Source organism: Papio anubis, chromosome 3 (assembly GCF_008728515.1).
Source record: "Papio anubis isolate 15944 chromosome 3, Panubis1.0, whole genome shotgun sequence".
NCBI lineage: Eukaryota > Metazoa > Chordata > Mammalia > Primates > Cercopithecidae > Papio > Papio anubis.
Window position 1 is genome coordinate 103,611,005 of NC_044978.1, and position 15,436 is coordinate 103,626,440.

Here is a 15,436-nt window from a genome sequence, read left to right on the forward strand (position 1 = left end):
CTTACCCAAAAGAATTGATACTTGGGATATCTTATTACTTAGAATAAAAGCTACACCTAGAAATATAATTCATAAGAGCTATATGATAATATTTGGCCAAGCAAATAGTTCAAAGATGCATGTGTACATTCATGTGAAGAAAAATACCAAGAAAGCAGAAGTGAAACATGGTCCTTAGGGGATTGGAGTTGCAAAGGGCAAAATATGTGAACCAGGAAAAAGTAAGATGCTTTGAGGAATGAGGTGAATCATGCATTAGTAAGAAGGTATGAGGTCAATTATTTCTGATAAGAAGTAATAGAGCAAAAGGTACATTTCAGGAAAAGTGGTTCAGTCCTCAGAACGGCGTCTCTTTTGTCAAAGTAGTTGCATGTGTCTTGGTTATGCCTTAGCATGCCATTTAGAACAATATCCTCTTATTATTTTGTTGTAGGATTTAATGAGAACTTATCAACTCCTTGTTATGTACATATTAATTACATGTCACACATGCATCATCTTTTGGCAAAACTGTGGCTAGAAAAGTCTAAGGCTTGTTTAGGTAACTCTGTAGTTTGACCAGAGAGACCTACCATTAGGAGGTAGAAATATATTACTTGATTGTAGATTTTCAAATACTACACATTTAATTATGAAATAAGTATTCTACCTTCATTCCCTAAATAGAAGGAAGCAGTGGTTTATATAATGGTGACTATGTACAATGTTGAAGTTAATCTAAAACTGCTGAGTATGGGACTTGGATTCATTTTCTGGAGGGGTAATAGTGGGTTTTGATTTGTTTTAGTTTGTTTGAAGTCCTTGGAAAGAAGTATTTTTAGTAAGCAGAAAATTTGTGCCACTAAGACAGAACTTCAGCCTACTTGTTTTGGAGTCCAGAATGCATAAATAACAGTTAAAAAAAATTAGTTAACTTTTTGTAAACATGTATGCTATTATAAATACTCCAGATAGTCTTTTATCTCCAAGGGCGGAAATTGTATCTATAGCTTGTATTTTGCTCCTGATGATGAAGTTGAAATCAGTTGAGATCAATTTCTGCAAGAAGAAGTACAAAAAAGGAGATGACTAGATTTTGGTCAAGTGGGAACAAGATCATGTATGTTATAATGAAGTATATTGGTTTTATGTGCCAGTTATTGAGGTAGACTAAATATGAAGACAATAGACAAACAGTGCTTGGATTCCTAAAATAGATTTTCCCTGAGTATAGCATGCAATAAATTGCTTTTCTTTAATAATGTAAGGAAAAGAATATTAAGTTACGCTACCCAAAATAAAATATAAAATTCCATGGAACCAATAAATTTCCAGATATTTTTAGTTTTAGCAAGCACATTTCTCCAAGTATAAGGAAGGAGAACATCAAAGAATCTCTGGAAATATTTTTATTTCTTTGAATTGAAATATACACAAAATTTTCAGAGGTGTGGTAAAAGGAAGTGCATTAGTTTGCAAATGCCTATCCATGTTCTTGTTGTAGATTTTCTATTGTCTTAGTAGATCTTAAATCCTAAATGTTATAGGTTATAAGAATCAGATCCCTATATCTTTAAAATCTAGTAAGTTAGTGTGAGTCTAAGGGAATATGATAAATACAATAATTTTTATGGTCTCTGTAATGTTCCATTTTCCACTTACCTCTTTAACGTTTCCAAAATCAACACTGTGTCCCTTAATGTCTTATAAAGTCTTATTTGTTAACAGGCGATTCCTGAAAAGGTAGCACAGAAATAAAATATCAGAGTAAAGGGATTATTGGCACTGACAGTAATAAAATGAGAAGCCTGACGGTCAATAAAGCTCTATAATATTTTATTTATTTTTATTACAAAATAGGACTGTAAATCCACAGCGATGTTGAAATGCCAAATGAAGAAGTACCAGAAGGTTGTATTCAGAAATTTATCTAGAGCCTAAATCTCAAACTTGAAGAAGTAGTAAACTTTCCCCACAGAAATAAGAAGCTTGCATGGAAGCACTGTTAGGTAGGAAGTGATGTTTCTCCTATAGACTAACCTGTGTACCATGCTCTTGGTTACAGCAACAGCACATCATTTCTTCTCTCAAAGTCTTGTAGTCTATGGCACAACCCTGTAGTGGACCATCCTGGTGACTCAGGTAAGATTAATTAATACTCTGAGTTTCATGTGCTTAGTCAGGAATGTTTTAGTTCACAGGATCATATATAACTATACCCTGTGCCGGAAAAAAAGGCTCAATTTTGACAGTTTCCTTCTGAGAACTCCAGAGAGACCAAGCAGATGCCAGCATTGTGCTTCCTGTACAGCGTGCACAACCATGAGCCACTTAAATGTCTTTTCTTCAAAATATTGCCCAGCCGCAGGTACTTCTTTCCAGCAATGTGAAAACAGATTGATACAGACTTTTTTTTTTTTTTTTTAAGAGCACTGTGTTTTCTATTTTGCAGCTTGTATGAATAAATAAAAGATTATTTGGGTCCATATATATATAGTGGACTTAATCAGATGCAACTCTTATCTCCAAATGTTTAACTGAACAAGAGGTGGTAACGGTAGAAATTAAACTGGATTAGAGTCATATATGTATATAGATATTAAATGATTTAAAATCTTGTTTTGTGTCCTTGTAAAATAGCCAAGAAGGAAGTTGATGATAATGGAACTGAATACTGGACAGATTATCACTACAGTGATTTAGGTTCAAACCAATAAAAGGACCCAGTTTTTATGGTAGCAGGTGGAATCTTGGTCACAATAACAGGAGTGACATCCATATGTTACAGTTGGTCTAAGATATTATACCTATAAATATCATTAATTTTTGACTAGGTCCAACTCACCTAAACATCAAGATATATACATACACCACTAGACTTTTCTAAATTACTTTTTGAAAAGATGTAGCAAACACTAGCTGTGGCTAATGATAACCTCAGTGTTAGAGATCCAGGCAAATCATAAAATCAAAAAAAAGGAGCAAGACCATAAAGAGATATGAATAGGCCAGCACGGCGGTACGTGCCTGCAATCCCAGAACTTTGGGAGACCAAGATGTGAAGATCACTTGAAGTCAGGAGTCTGAGACCAGCCTGGCCAAGCTGGTGAAACCTCGTCTCTACTAAAAATGTAAACGTTAGCTGGATGTGGTGGTGTGTGCCTGTAATCTCAGCTACCCGGGAGGCTGAGGCAGGAGAATCCTTTGAACCCAGAAGCAGAAGTTGCAGTGAGCCGAGATCATGCCACTGCTCTCCAGCCTGGGCAACAGAGCAAGACTCCAACTAATCGGTATCTGATTAATTTTTGTCCTTTGGAATTATAAATAGACAAATGTGTATATCAATCTCATTTGTGATAATGTCGTGTGGGGAAAATAATCATGGGGTCATATACAGTAAATCCTATTTAATCAGTGTAATCTCAATACTATGAAGAAAATTTTCATTTGGATTTATACTAAACATCTGAGTATTCATCTTAAAATACTTATTCACATTATATATAACAATTTGAAAAACCTTCTCATATTCTTTATATATTCAACTTCTGTAATTAGTTGACATATACACATAAATGCCTATATGCATAGAAAATTGAGTATAGAAAACATTAAATGTGAAAAATCTTGATTTTATAACCAAACTAATATAGAAATTTCAATTTTTTTAAAAAAGGGAAAAATATTGTAAAACTATTATTAAACAGTATACTATTTACATATGTCTAAAATAAAAATATCTATGTTTATAAGATTATTTAATTTTTAACTATGAATATCAAGAAAGAATAGCAATTATAATTTAGTATAACTATTTTTGTATAGTTGTGTGGTATGTCAGCATTCATGACTTCAAAATAAATCAGAAACAATTCTTCAAGTTATGTATTTCCATGTAGCTATAGCTATTTCATGGAAAATTCTATGTATGAACTGTACAGTTTATAACAATGTTTATTTTCCACACATTCATAATTTTAAAATCTCTAATACTGAAACATGAAGAACTCCCTTATCCCCCTCACAGGTCATGTGATGGGGGTGTGGCTTGCTTCTTTGGTGCCCTACTGCTCAAACCTCTAGGGGGATCATGCAGATGGGCACACTGTGGGCTCTGACCCCATGGCAGTGTCTAGGGGTGATGATTACAGCTGAAATCCCAGTGGGCATGTGTTACAGGGTGCTCTTTTAGTTTAGCTGTCCATGGGCAGTTTGTGTTAGTCAGCTCAATCAGATCCGCTGCCTTATCACAAGAACAGAGGACTTTCTGTATCCCAGGGTTTCTTGCCTTGGTGTACCAGAAGAATTGGATCATACGTGGGCTTGGTGAATGAGTGCAAGGTTTTGTTGAGTGGAAGTAGCTCTCAGTGGATGGGGGAACCAAAAGGGAGATGGAGTGAAAAAGTGGTTTTCCCCTCTGAAATTGGGTTGTTCAGTGGCCAGCCTCTCCTCCGACCGCCCTGACCTAACTCCACATCGTTCTGCCGGTTGATGACCTGCTGGTGTCTGCTAGTGCCTGTCGATGTGCTCTTACGCTAGTGCATTCCTCTCAACATCCAATTGCTTGTGTCTTCTTCCACCAACACGCTCCTCTTGACATCCAGCCGCTTGTGTGCATGCCCACTAGTGTCTTGTGGCAGGCCAGCGTGGTCTTGAGAATTGCAGCAATTGGGTACAAAAACAGAAAGGTCTGTCCTCACGTAGGTCCATGGGCAGAGGCCTGGGGGTGGAGTCCTAGCCAGGGACCACACCTTTCCCTTCCCAGTACTTCCCTGATCCCTCCTGTATTATATGCCCCCTCTGAATAGGTATATCTAACTGCCATTAGAATATGGATAATGACCAGTCTTAACTGGTTCCTCCACACAGAGAGTGTTGTGTAGGGGAAAACAGCAGTCAAATTCTTCCCAGGTGCCTATGTAAAGGTTCCCAGCAGAAGGAAGTCTTTGTCCAAGCCTCCAGTTGCCTGATCATTTGGAGTTTGATGGCTTCTAGGCATGAGAGAAAACAAACAAACAAAAAAACAAACAAACAAACAAAAACTTTCATAAAGTTAACTATGCACAGGTTAAACACGTGTATTATACAAGGAAAGAATTTTGTACCAAAGATGACAGCGATAAGAAGTGACATATACTAACAACAATATTGTTCCCCAAGCTGTTTCACCCTGGTGAGAGAAATTAAATCTTGTAAAGGAGCCGATACACTTTTAGAAGGGAGATAACTATTCTTGCCTTATCTTCAGCAGTTAACAGGTGTACCCTGGGAATTCTGGGGTTTGTAGGCTTGCCTGGTGGCCATTAAAACTTTTGCCTCTTTCTTGAGTCTCCATTTCTCTACTGTAAAAGACCAAGGTGACCATTTTCAGGAGGCCCTCTAATATACTATCTGGTCCCAAGGCCCATTTCTGCAAGTTCCTTCTAATATTAGGGGCTGCCTGAATACTTTATTCTTTAGGATTAGCTGTCCCTCGACTGAGTCAGGAGATAGAGAGGTGCGCTTTACCAAGGCCTCTCTTAGCCTCTCCAGGAAGGCAGTTGATTTTCATCAAATCCCTGATCAATCATTTACAACTTAGTATAACTGAGAGGCTTGGTCTTAGTCCTGCAGAAGCCCACCATTATGCACACCTGAAAGTGTGTCCTCTTCCTGTCTCCCATCTCATCACTGGGATCCCATTTAGGGTCATTCACTGGTACTGCTTCTCTTCCAATTGGATAATTTTCACAGCCTTCCGTGATGCTATAGGTGATGCAAAGCTCATCCCCAAATCTTTCTTCTACTTTCAGAACAGCCTGCTTCTCAGTGTTGTCAGGATCTGATTCAAAAGTAACACAACATCTCTCCAGGAGAGTTCAAATATTTGGGTGAAATTCCGGAAAGCCTCTATATATCTATAAGGGTAATCTGAAAACTTGTCAAGATCCCCCTTAATTTACCTTAAGTCCTGTAGGGAGACAAAGACCTGAACCTTACTGGGCACAAATGCAATGGGCATTTGTTGGAGGGGCAAGAGTGAGAATGGGGCTTGTTTACAGTGGGGTTTTTAGAAGGGGGCAAGTGAGAGGCTGAAGCTGGATAGGGAGGTTGGGGTGGACCTAGAGGAGCAGGCCTGGAAGGAGCTGGCTTTTCTGCCAGGGTGCCTCTGGTACTTTTATATTTAATTCCTCAGGCTTATCTCTTACAGACTTCCCTGAGATGGCAAACAGGAGAGCTGGATAAATCATACACTGTTGGCAAAGGTCTGCATTGCCTTGCAACGTGTAGAAAACCTGCACATAGGGGGACTCAGATCATCTGTCCTCAAGTCTACAGAAGCGTGTCAACTGCTGGATGATACTGGATGATATCAGAATGAATGATTTCTTCCTGAGGCCAGGCCAGTCCTTGCTGTAAATCATAATTTGGCCAAAACCTTTATGCAAAGGGCCATGAGACATTTTCCCTCCAGATTCTGAGGTCAAAGCAGTCCCAAGGGTTTAGGATACACACCAGAGGAGTATAAGCTGGGAGTGGTGAAGCGAACTGGTTGCCAATTCTGCAAGATAAGAAATAGAGATGTCCCTCATTTTCCTTTTTTCTTTCAGTAAAAACTCAGGGTGTGATGGAGAGAGAAAGTGAGCATCCCCCCTTCACCTTCCACCTCTTATCCCTGAGCCCCGGCAACCTTAGCGGGTGTCAGGCATAGGTACCAATGTGGTATGTACCCATGAAGCAGGAAAAACCCGGAGAATAGGAATTAACCGCCCGCACCTATGCCTCCCTTTCTGTCTGCTGTCAGAAACCTTTGAGTTCTATGAGCCTGATTATGCCACAATGGCATGGCTTCTCTCTATGGGATGGGGTTTAGTCAGCAGGACTTGGTCCTGCCCATTTACATTGTTCCTGTTGCCTGGCTTTGGATCCCTCAGACCTGGTTTTTCTTTCTAGGGCCTCAAGAAGCTTGGAATCAATTTGAGACTGAAAAACTATTTTAGTAGCTGTTTATATCTGTTTAGAGCATCTCAAATAAGCCCCGCTGAATTTGCAGTTATCAACCAGCAGGGGCCATTCCTCTGTTAAATTCCTATCAGATACAGTGCTGGGTGTGGGAGCCTTTCACTTAGAAAAAGAAAAAAGAGACACACACACACACACACACACACAGAGAGAGAGAGAGAAAGAGAGAGAGAGATTGAGAGAGAGAGAGAGAGAGAGAGAAACAGTCTAAGGGGCAAAAAGGAGAGATCCTGGGGAAAGAAACCCTTGCTCAATGCAAGTGGGTCCTTCTAATCCTTATATATTTTCCCTGGTTCAGACTGGGTTGAATTCCTTGGCTGGGGAGAAATGTTCTGTTGGCATGGGGGGCGAGAAGCACCCATCTGTTTGTCCTGTGGGGTTATGGCTACCATCGTGGCTTTCTCCCACCCTATCCCCAACCATGGGTTTTAGGTGCAGCATTTGCAAGCTGCGGGCACACCAAGGCACACAAGCTACAAGGAAAACGGGTAACAGGAGGTGCCCTGAGCTGTAAGTGCCTGTGGCTGTCGAGATGGGGGCATAGATGGCACCTCTAGGAAGAGTTGGTCTGATTTGCATCTTTGGTGGCTGAGCCAAATGCTATTTTATTTAGTAACATTGCCACAGCCAGTTGCGAAGCTCGTAACATTATAAAGGAAGAGATAAGAGTTGTTTCAAACTGTGAGAGAGAGAAAAGAGATGAAGTTTGGGGGTTTTATTGGCCCAGTTAGGGCAGTTTAAAACCCCATTAAAGGAAACAGTGCCTCTTACCCACAAAAAAGAGAAAGAGGTGGCAGGGTGTTGCAAGAGAGGCAGACTCAATAGTTTCACATTTGCACTCACCTTCCATGATCCCAGATGATCCCCCAGTTGAAATAGAAAAAGTTTCTTTATCACTCTTGCAGGGCGTATGATGGATGGGGGGGGGTGGCTCGCTACTTCAGTGTCCTGCTGTTCAAACCTCTAGGGGAAACATGCAGATAGGCAGGTTGTGGGGCTCCAACCCCACAGCAGTGTCTAGGGGTGAATGTTTACAGATCAAGCCCCAGTGGGCATGTGTTACAGTGTTCTCTTTCACTTTTAGTTGTCCATAGGCAGCTTGTGTTAATCAGCTTAATTAGACCCCCTGCCTTATCACAAGGACAAAGGGCTTTCTGTATCCCATGGTTTCTTGCCTTGGTGTACCAGAAGAATTGGATCACACGTGGGCTTGGAGTATGAGTGTAAGGTTTTATTGAGTGGAAGTAGCTCTCAGCAGATGGAGGAGCCAGAAGGGAGATGGAGTGAAAAGGTGGTTTTTCCTTCTGAAGTTGGGCTGTTCAGCAACCAGGCTCTCCTCTGACCACCCTGGCCAAACCACATCGTTCCACTGTTCGATGGCCTGCTGGCATCTGTTGATAACTGTCAGTATGCTCTTATGCTGGTGCATTCCTCTCAACTTCCAATTTCTTGTGTCTTTTTCAGCTAGTGTGCTACTCTCGAAGTCCAGCCACTTGTGTGCCTGCCCAATAGTGTCTCAGGGTTTTTAAAGGCACAGGATGTGGAGATGGCAAGCCAGAGTGGTCTTGGGAAATGCAGCATTTGGCCACAAAAACAGAAATGCTTGTCCTCCCCTAGATCCCTGGGCAGTGGCCTGGGGGTGGAGCTTTAGCCAGGGACAATGCCTTTCTCTTCCCAGCACTTCCTTGCCCTCGTCCCATATTAATACAACCTATATTATCAATTATGCATATATAAAAATAATGATGAAGATTAATATGAAGATTAATGTGAAGAAAATATGAGTTTTTCAAAGTACATTTTATTATCACTAATTTAAACATCAAAATAACAAGAGCCGTCTATTACAAACCAACAGCTAACAGTATAGACAAAGAGCAAAAGATGGAAGCATTCCCTTTGAAAACTGGAAGAAGACAAGGATCCCTGTCTCACCACTCTTATTCAACACAGTATTGGAAATCATAGCCAGAGAAATCCAACAAGAGAATGAAATAAAGGGCATCCAAATAGGAAGAGAAGAAGTCAAACTATCTGTTTGCAGATGGCGTAATTCTTTAAAACCCCACAGTCTCCACCCAAAAACTCCTGTAGCTGATAAATAACTTCAGCAAAATTGTAGGGTACCAAATCAATGTGCAAAAATTACTAGTATTTCTATAAATCAGCAACAACCAAGCAAAGAGTGAAATCAGAAAGGTAATTCCATTCACAATTTTCAAAAAAAGAATAAAATCCCTAGGAATCCCTAGGAATACAACCAGGGAAGTGAAAAATTTCTGCAATGAGAATTACAAAATACTGCCCAAGGAAATCAGAGATGACACACAAAAACATGGAAAAACATCCCATGCTTACGTATAGAAAAATATCAGTACCACTAAAATGACCATAATATCCAAAGCAATTTACAAATTTAATGATATTCCTATCAAACTATCAATGACATTTTTCAGAGAACTAGAAAAATCTATTCTAAAATTTACATGAAACCAAAAGCAGAGCCTAATAGCCAAGGAAATCCTAAGCAAAAAGAACAAAACTGAAAGCGTCACGATATCCAACTTGAAACTATGCTACAGGGGTACAGCTACCAAAACAGCAAGGTATTTGTACCACAACAGGCACGTAGATCAATTGAATAGAATAGAGCCCAGAAAAAAAGACTGTGCATCTATGACCATCTGATATTTGACAAGCTGAGAAAAACAAGCAATGGGGAAAGGATTCACTATTCAATAAATGGTGCTGGGGTAAGTGGTTAGGCATATGCAAAATATTGAAGCTGGATGCCTTCCTTACACCATGTAAACATATCAACTCAAGATAGATTAAGGGCTTAAACATAAATCTCAAAACTATAAAATACCTAGAAAACAACCTAGGCAATACTATCTTGTATCCAGGAATGGACAAAGACTTTATGACAAAGACGTCAAAAGCAATTTCAACAAAAGTAAAAATTGACAAGTGGGATCTAATTAAACTAAAGAGCTTCTTTACAGCAAAAGAAACTATCAACAGAGTAAACCAACAACTGACTGAATGTGAGAAAATATTTGAAAACTATGCATCTGACAAAGGTCTAATATCCAGCATCTATAAGGAATTTAAACAAATTTATAAGAGAAAAACAATCCCATTAAAAAGTGGTCAAGGAACATGAATAGACACTTCTCAAAAGAAGGCATACATGCAGCCAACAAATATATGATAAAAGGTTCAATATCAAGCAATCAAATATATGAAAAAAGGTTTAATATCACTGATTATTAGAACAATACAAATCAAAACCACGAGATACTATCTCAAATAAGTTAAAATGGTTGGTGCAAAAGTAATTGCGGTTATTGCAGTTTTTTTTTTTCCATTAAAAGTAATTTGACTATTGAAAAGTAAACAAAACAAAACAAAACAAAAAAACAGATGCTGGTGAGGTTGTAGAGAAAAGGGAACACTTGTAGTCTGTTGGTGGGAGTGTAAATTAGTTCAACCATTATGGAATGCAGTTTACAATTTCACAAAGAGCTAAAAACAGAATTACCATTCGACCCAGCCATCCATTATTGGGTATATACCCAGTGGACTATAAATCATTCTACCATAAAAACACACACATGCAAATGTTAGTTGCAACACTATTCACAATAGCAAAGACATGGAATCAACCTAACTGCCCATCAATGACAGATGGAACAGAGAAAATGTGATACATATGTCCCATGGAATGCTATGCAGTCATATAAATAATGAGATTATATCTTCTGTGGGAACATGGATGGAGCTTGAGGCTATTATCCTTAGCAAACTAACACAGGAACAGAAAATCAAATACTGCATGTTCTCACTTGTAAGTGGGTGATGAAAGATAAGAACTTTATGAACACAAAGAAGGAAACGATAGGCATTGGATCTACTTGAAGCGGGAAGGTGGGAGCAGGGAGGGGAGCAGAAAAGATAACTAACTTTTGGGTACTGGGCTTAATACCTGGGTGATGAAGTAATATGTACAACAAATCCCTGTAATACGTGTTTACCTATATAATAAACATTCAAACCTAAAATAACCCGCCAGCCTATAATAAATGGTAAACTAAAATACATTTAAAATAATTTTTTAAAAATAATTAAATTATTTTGAGATTTTGCAAGCTTAAAATTCAAATAAAAAAGAGTTAAATAACGTGCCAATCATTTTCAGTAGTTGAAAAAGGAAAATTTTTGAGATTCACTAAAGCTATGGCCCCTGAGGAAGTTTCTCTTAGAAACATGTTACCAGATTTTTTTTTTTTTTTTTTTTTTTACTTTCTTCATCAAATGTCTAGACACACAGAAACCATTAAAATTCTACTTGAAGTCTGAAAGCATGTTGAGTCATCATTTCTATTTTACTTGCTTGCCATAATATGTCTGGGTATAACAACAAAACCATGCTGAATATGATTGAAGAAATATAGAAAGAAAAATTAGTGAATAAAATGTTTATGCAAGTGTCAATAGCAATGAAATACACATGATCGTGATCAAAAATTATTTAAGAACCATACTGTTACTTGTAGTTAAACGAGCATGAGTGTGGCAGGAGAAGGCTTTCCCTCACCCACAAGGAATGCCAGTGCCAGGGAAAGGCCATTTGCTGATGATCCGCACCTGTCATGCTAAAGTGTTAATTGAAAGCAGACATCAGAAGAGGCCACTTCCCGGATATGTGCGTTAAGAGACAAAATGACTGAATATGACTTTCCAGGGACACTCCACCAGTAAAGGGGAGAAAGCCTCAGATGGGCATGAGTACAACTTTCTGAACACACTGTGTGTGCTCACTTCCCCAGCATTAGGACATTACACATGTGGGCAGCCTACCCTCAGGGAAGAATCTTGGGAAAGGACACAAGATGCCAGAGGTGGGTCAGCCTATAAAGTCCTCGGATCAAGGTTAAACATCACACTTTACCTTCTCGATGCCGATTTGGGTCTCTTCCAAATGTATTTCCCTTTCTTTCCTGCTCTAAATCCTTTTAGTAAGCTTCCACTCCTGCTTTGAAACTTGCCTCAGTCTCTTTTCTGCCTTATGCACCTCAGTCAAATTCTTTCTTCTGAGGAGGCAAGCAGTGAGATTGCCGCAGACACATGTGGATTCAACTGCCTGTAACTAAGATACTTTCCACCGGTAAGTATTTCCACTTTTTACAAATATACTTTAAATATTCAGAATAAAATTATAACGTGGTACAATATAACAGAATTGCCTGCTGTAAGCAAAAAATAGTGATTTTTTGTCAACTAATTTTGAAGTTCCTTGTCAAATATAAGTTATTCAAAGATGATGGAGCAGCAGCTAATAAACATGTAAAAGGATGCTTGAAACAGTGAATGTCTTTATGGTGTGATATGTTAGATTTACCAACAACCAAGTCCTTGTTAAAAATTAATTAATGATTTTATGTTTTGTATTTTTTTATTTGTTTGTTTTTTGTTTTTTAATTTCCACAGCTTTTTGGGAAACAGGTGTTATTTGGTTACATGAGTAATTTCTTTAGTGGTAATTTGTGAGATTTTTGGTGCACGCATCATCCAAATAGTATACATTGAACACAGTTAGTAGCCTTTTATCCCTCACTCCCTTCCCACTTTTTCTCCTGGAGTCTCCAAAGTCCATTGTACTATTCTTACACCTTTGCATCCTCATAGCTTAGCTCCCACTTATGAGTGAGAACATATAATGGTAGGTGTTCCATTCCTCAGTTACTTCATTTAGAATAATAGTCTCCAGTTTCAACCAGGTTGCTGTGAATGCCATTAATTCATTCCTTTCTATGGCTGAATATATTCATATAATATGTATACATATCAATTGTATATTGATATGGGTAAACAGAAAACCCACAGAGTAGGAGAAAATATTTACAATCTATACAACTCTTTAATGCTAAACAGTATGAACATTTTTTAGTAGTTAAAAAAGGGGAACTTTTGAGATTTACCCAAAGAATTGGTTTTCCAGGAACTCTGTAAAGAAATAGTTGAATAATTGTGCTTTGTGAGTAAAATAGTTTTTGGTTGCCATCTGTTATTGTCACTCTTCTATTGGAAGATGCAGAAATTGGCATGCATGCAGCAAAAGCAAAGATGCAGATAAATTTTCAGAAATAATTTTGCAATTTTGAATATTAATTACATTATTTTATTGCTGCATTTCTAGATCCAAAATAAAGGCTATATTTTTCCTCAATTCTTTATGTAAAGAAATGAGTATATGCAAAAAATATAACAAAAACTTGAGTGTAAGTAAAAATCTTGGCCTGCTTTGGAAAGAGAAAAATATGCATTCTTAAAGCATCGCATAACTCTTCAATTTGTGCTTCAATCAACTTTCACCATCATCTTCATCATCATCATCTCCAAATCTTCAGATCTAGGAAGTGAAGAGGACAGCATTCCTTGTCTTACAGGTTTATTACTGAAAACTGTGAGCATAATAACTTATAACCAGCATCACTTTCAACAGTATCCTTTAGATGATAAGTTGAGCCAAACAATGCCTTGCTCTTTTATCAACAGCAAAATAATACAAAAAACAATTTACTAGCAAAAACATGCAGTATAATGACTGTTGAAATAATTTAGCACACACTTGTATTGGAAAACTATTGTTCTTGTGCAAATTTTTCAAATTTTAAAAAATAACTGACAAAACATTAGTAATAAAAACGTTCAAATATTCATCTCAACTAAAAATTTAAATTTATTCTGGTATCCCATTTATTAAATCAACACCATTGATATAATGTCAATGATGAATCCTCGACATTAACCTCCAAACACAGCATTTTACCACAATGTCTATTAGGCATACCTCTGCATAGGCAGAGATATTTTATTAAAATCTGAAATTTTTGGCTTAAATTAATACACCTCTCACAAGTTTGTATAAACGATCTATGTAATTTTTGGTTGATGTGTTCGTAACAGGCTGATTTACTCATAACAGAAAAGAGAAAATTACTTGATCATAAAATTTTCTAGAAAAACCTGAATCCTTCAGTGCTTAATTGAAAAGTGTGGCAACATACCCAGAACTCACCAAGGAAAGATATGAGTGTCTCGCAGATCTTAAACCAAAGGTGAAGTGGAGTATGCACTAGCAACCTGATTGTTTTCAAAGGTACAAAAGACTTAAGAACATTCATAACTGTTTTATCACTTAAATAAAAATTATTCGGCATATATCAAATGACCTTGAAAACCGTCTTGGATTGTTTAGATCAAAGTGATTTTTCAGGATTACATCTGAGAACAATTAAGGTTAGATTTGCTTTGTGTCTTCTAATTTTAGGAGGAGTAATTATAGAATTTATTAATTAGCATTGCTGATGTACTTCAAACACAAATACCTGTATTCAGTGTTGACTTGCAGAGTGACTTGCATTTTATATGCCTAAAGAACATATAATAGAGGAATTATAAATTATATCCATCTATCTTTAAACTGAATTGGACTTCTTAGATATCCTGCATAAAAATGGGGCTTACTATATAATTCTCAACAATGAATTAAAATGTATCAGTATTTACAAATAATGAAAAGAATTCTGGGTAAGAAAATCTCTATATTAAAATACATTTATCAGTCAGAAAAATCATATTAATAAAACAAAATTACCAAATATTTGATTTACAAATAGAATTTGCTCATGCTTCTTTCATATTCTGTATAAATTTGTCATGTCCTTTTCTAATTTGTCTTCATTTGTTTAGATAACCTTTGCTTCCTTGCCATGTATTATTTGCACTGTCTTTAGAGATTTATTGGTTACATAAACACATGTACACAAAAGGGATAGCTGTCATCTTCAGAAAAAAAAAATCTTTTAGAAAACAAGTCATCCCTATTTCAGGTAATTTTCATTATTAAAATAATAGTAATAGATGCACTATTTGAAATAAAATTAAGTAAGAAAAAAATAGAAATAAGTAAAAGGTAACAGAACAAAGACAGCTAAAGCTTATTTTATGGTAGAAGTAGGAGATTATTTTCCATTCATTTGCTTTTTATATTTTTAATAGTACAGTTTAGAAGAAATATGGAAGCATATATAAAGCATGCTAAAGTCTTGGAATCTCACACTGGCGCTTGCTAATAGCAGAGATGTGTGATTTGGGAGGAAGAAGTGAGACACATCTTGAAATATGCATAAAATCAAAGAATGAATCTGCATATATGATACATGTGGATTTTGCTTATGCAGTACACTGTATTCTAAAATGGAGTTATCAAGATAATTAAGGTGCTAAAACTCAACTTTTATGTAATCACAATTATCAGGAGAAATTTAGGTTCTGGTAAATGTGTAAAAGAGGGATCAGTTGATTCTACCAATACCCTCAGAATAGAATTAAGTTGCTTAAGCTTATTTATATCTTTAATATCCAGGTTATTTTGCATACCCAGGAA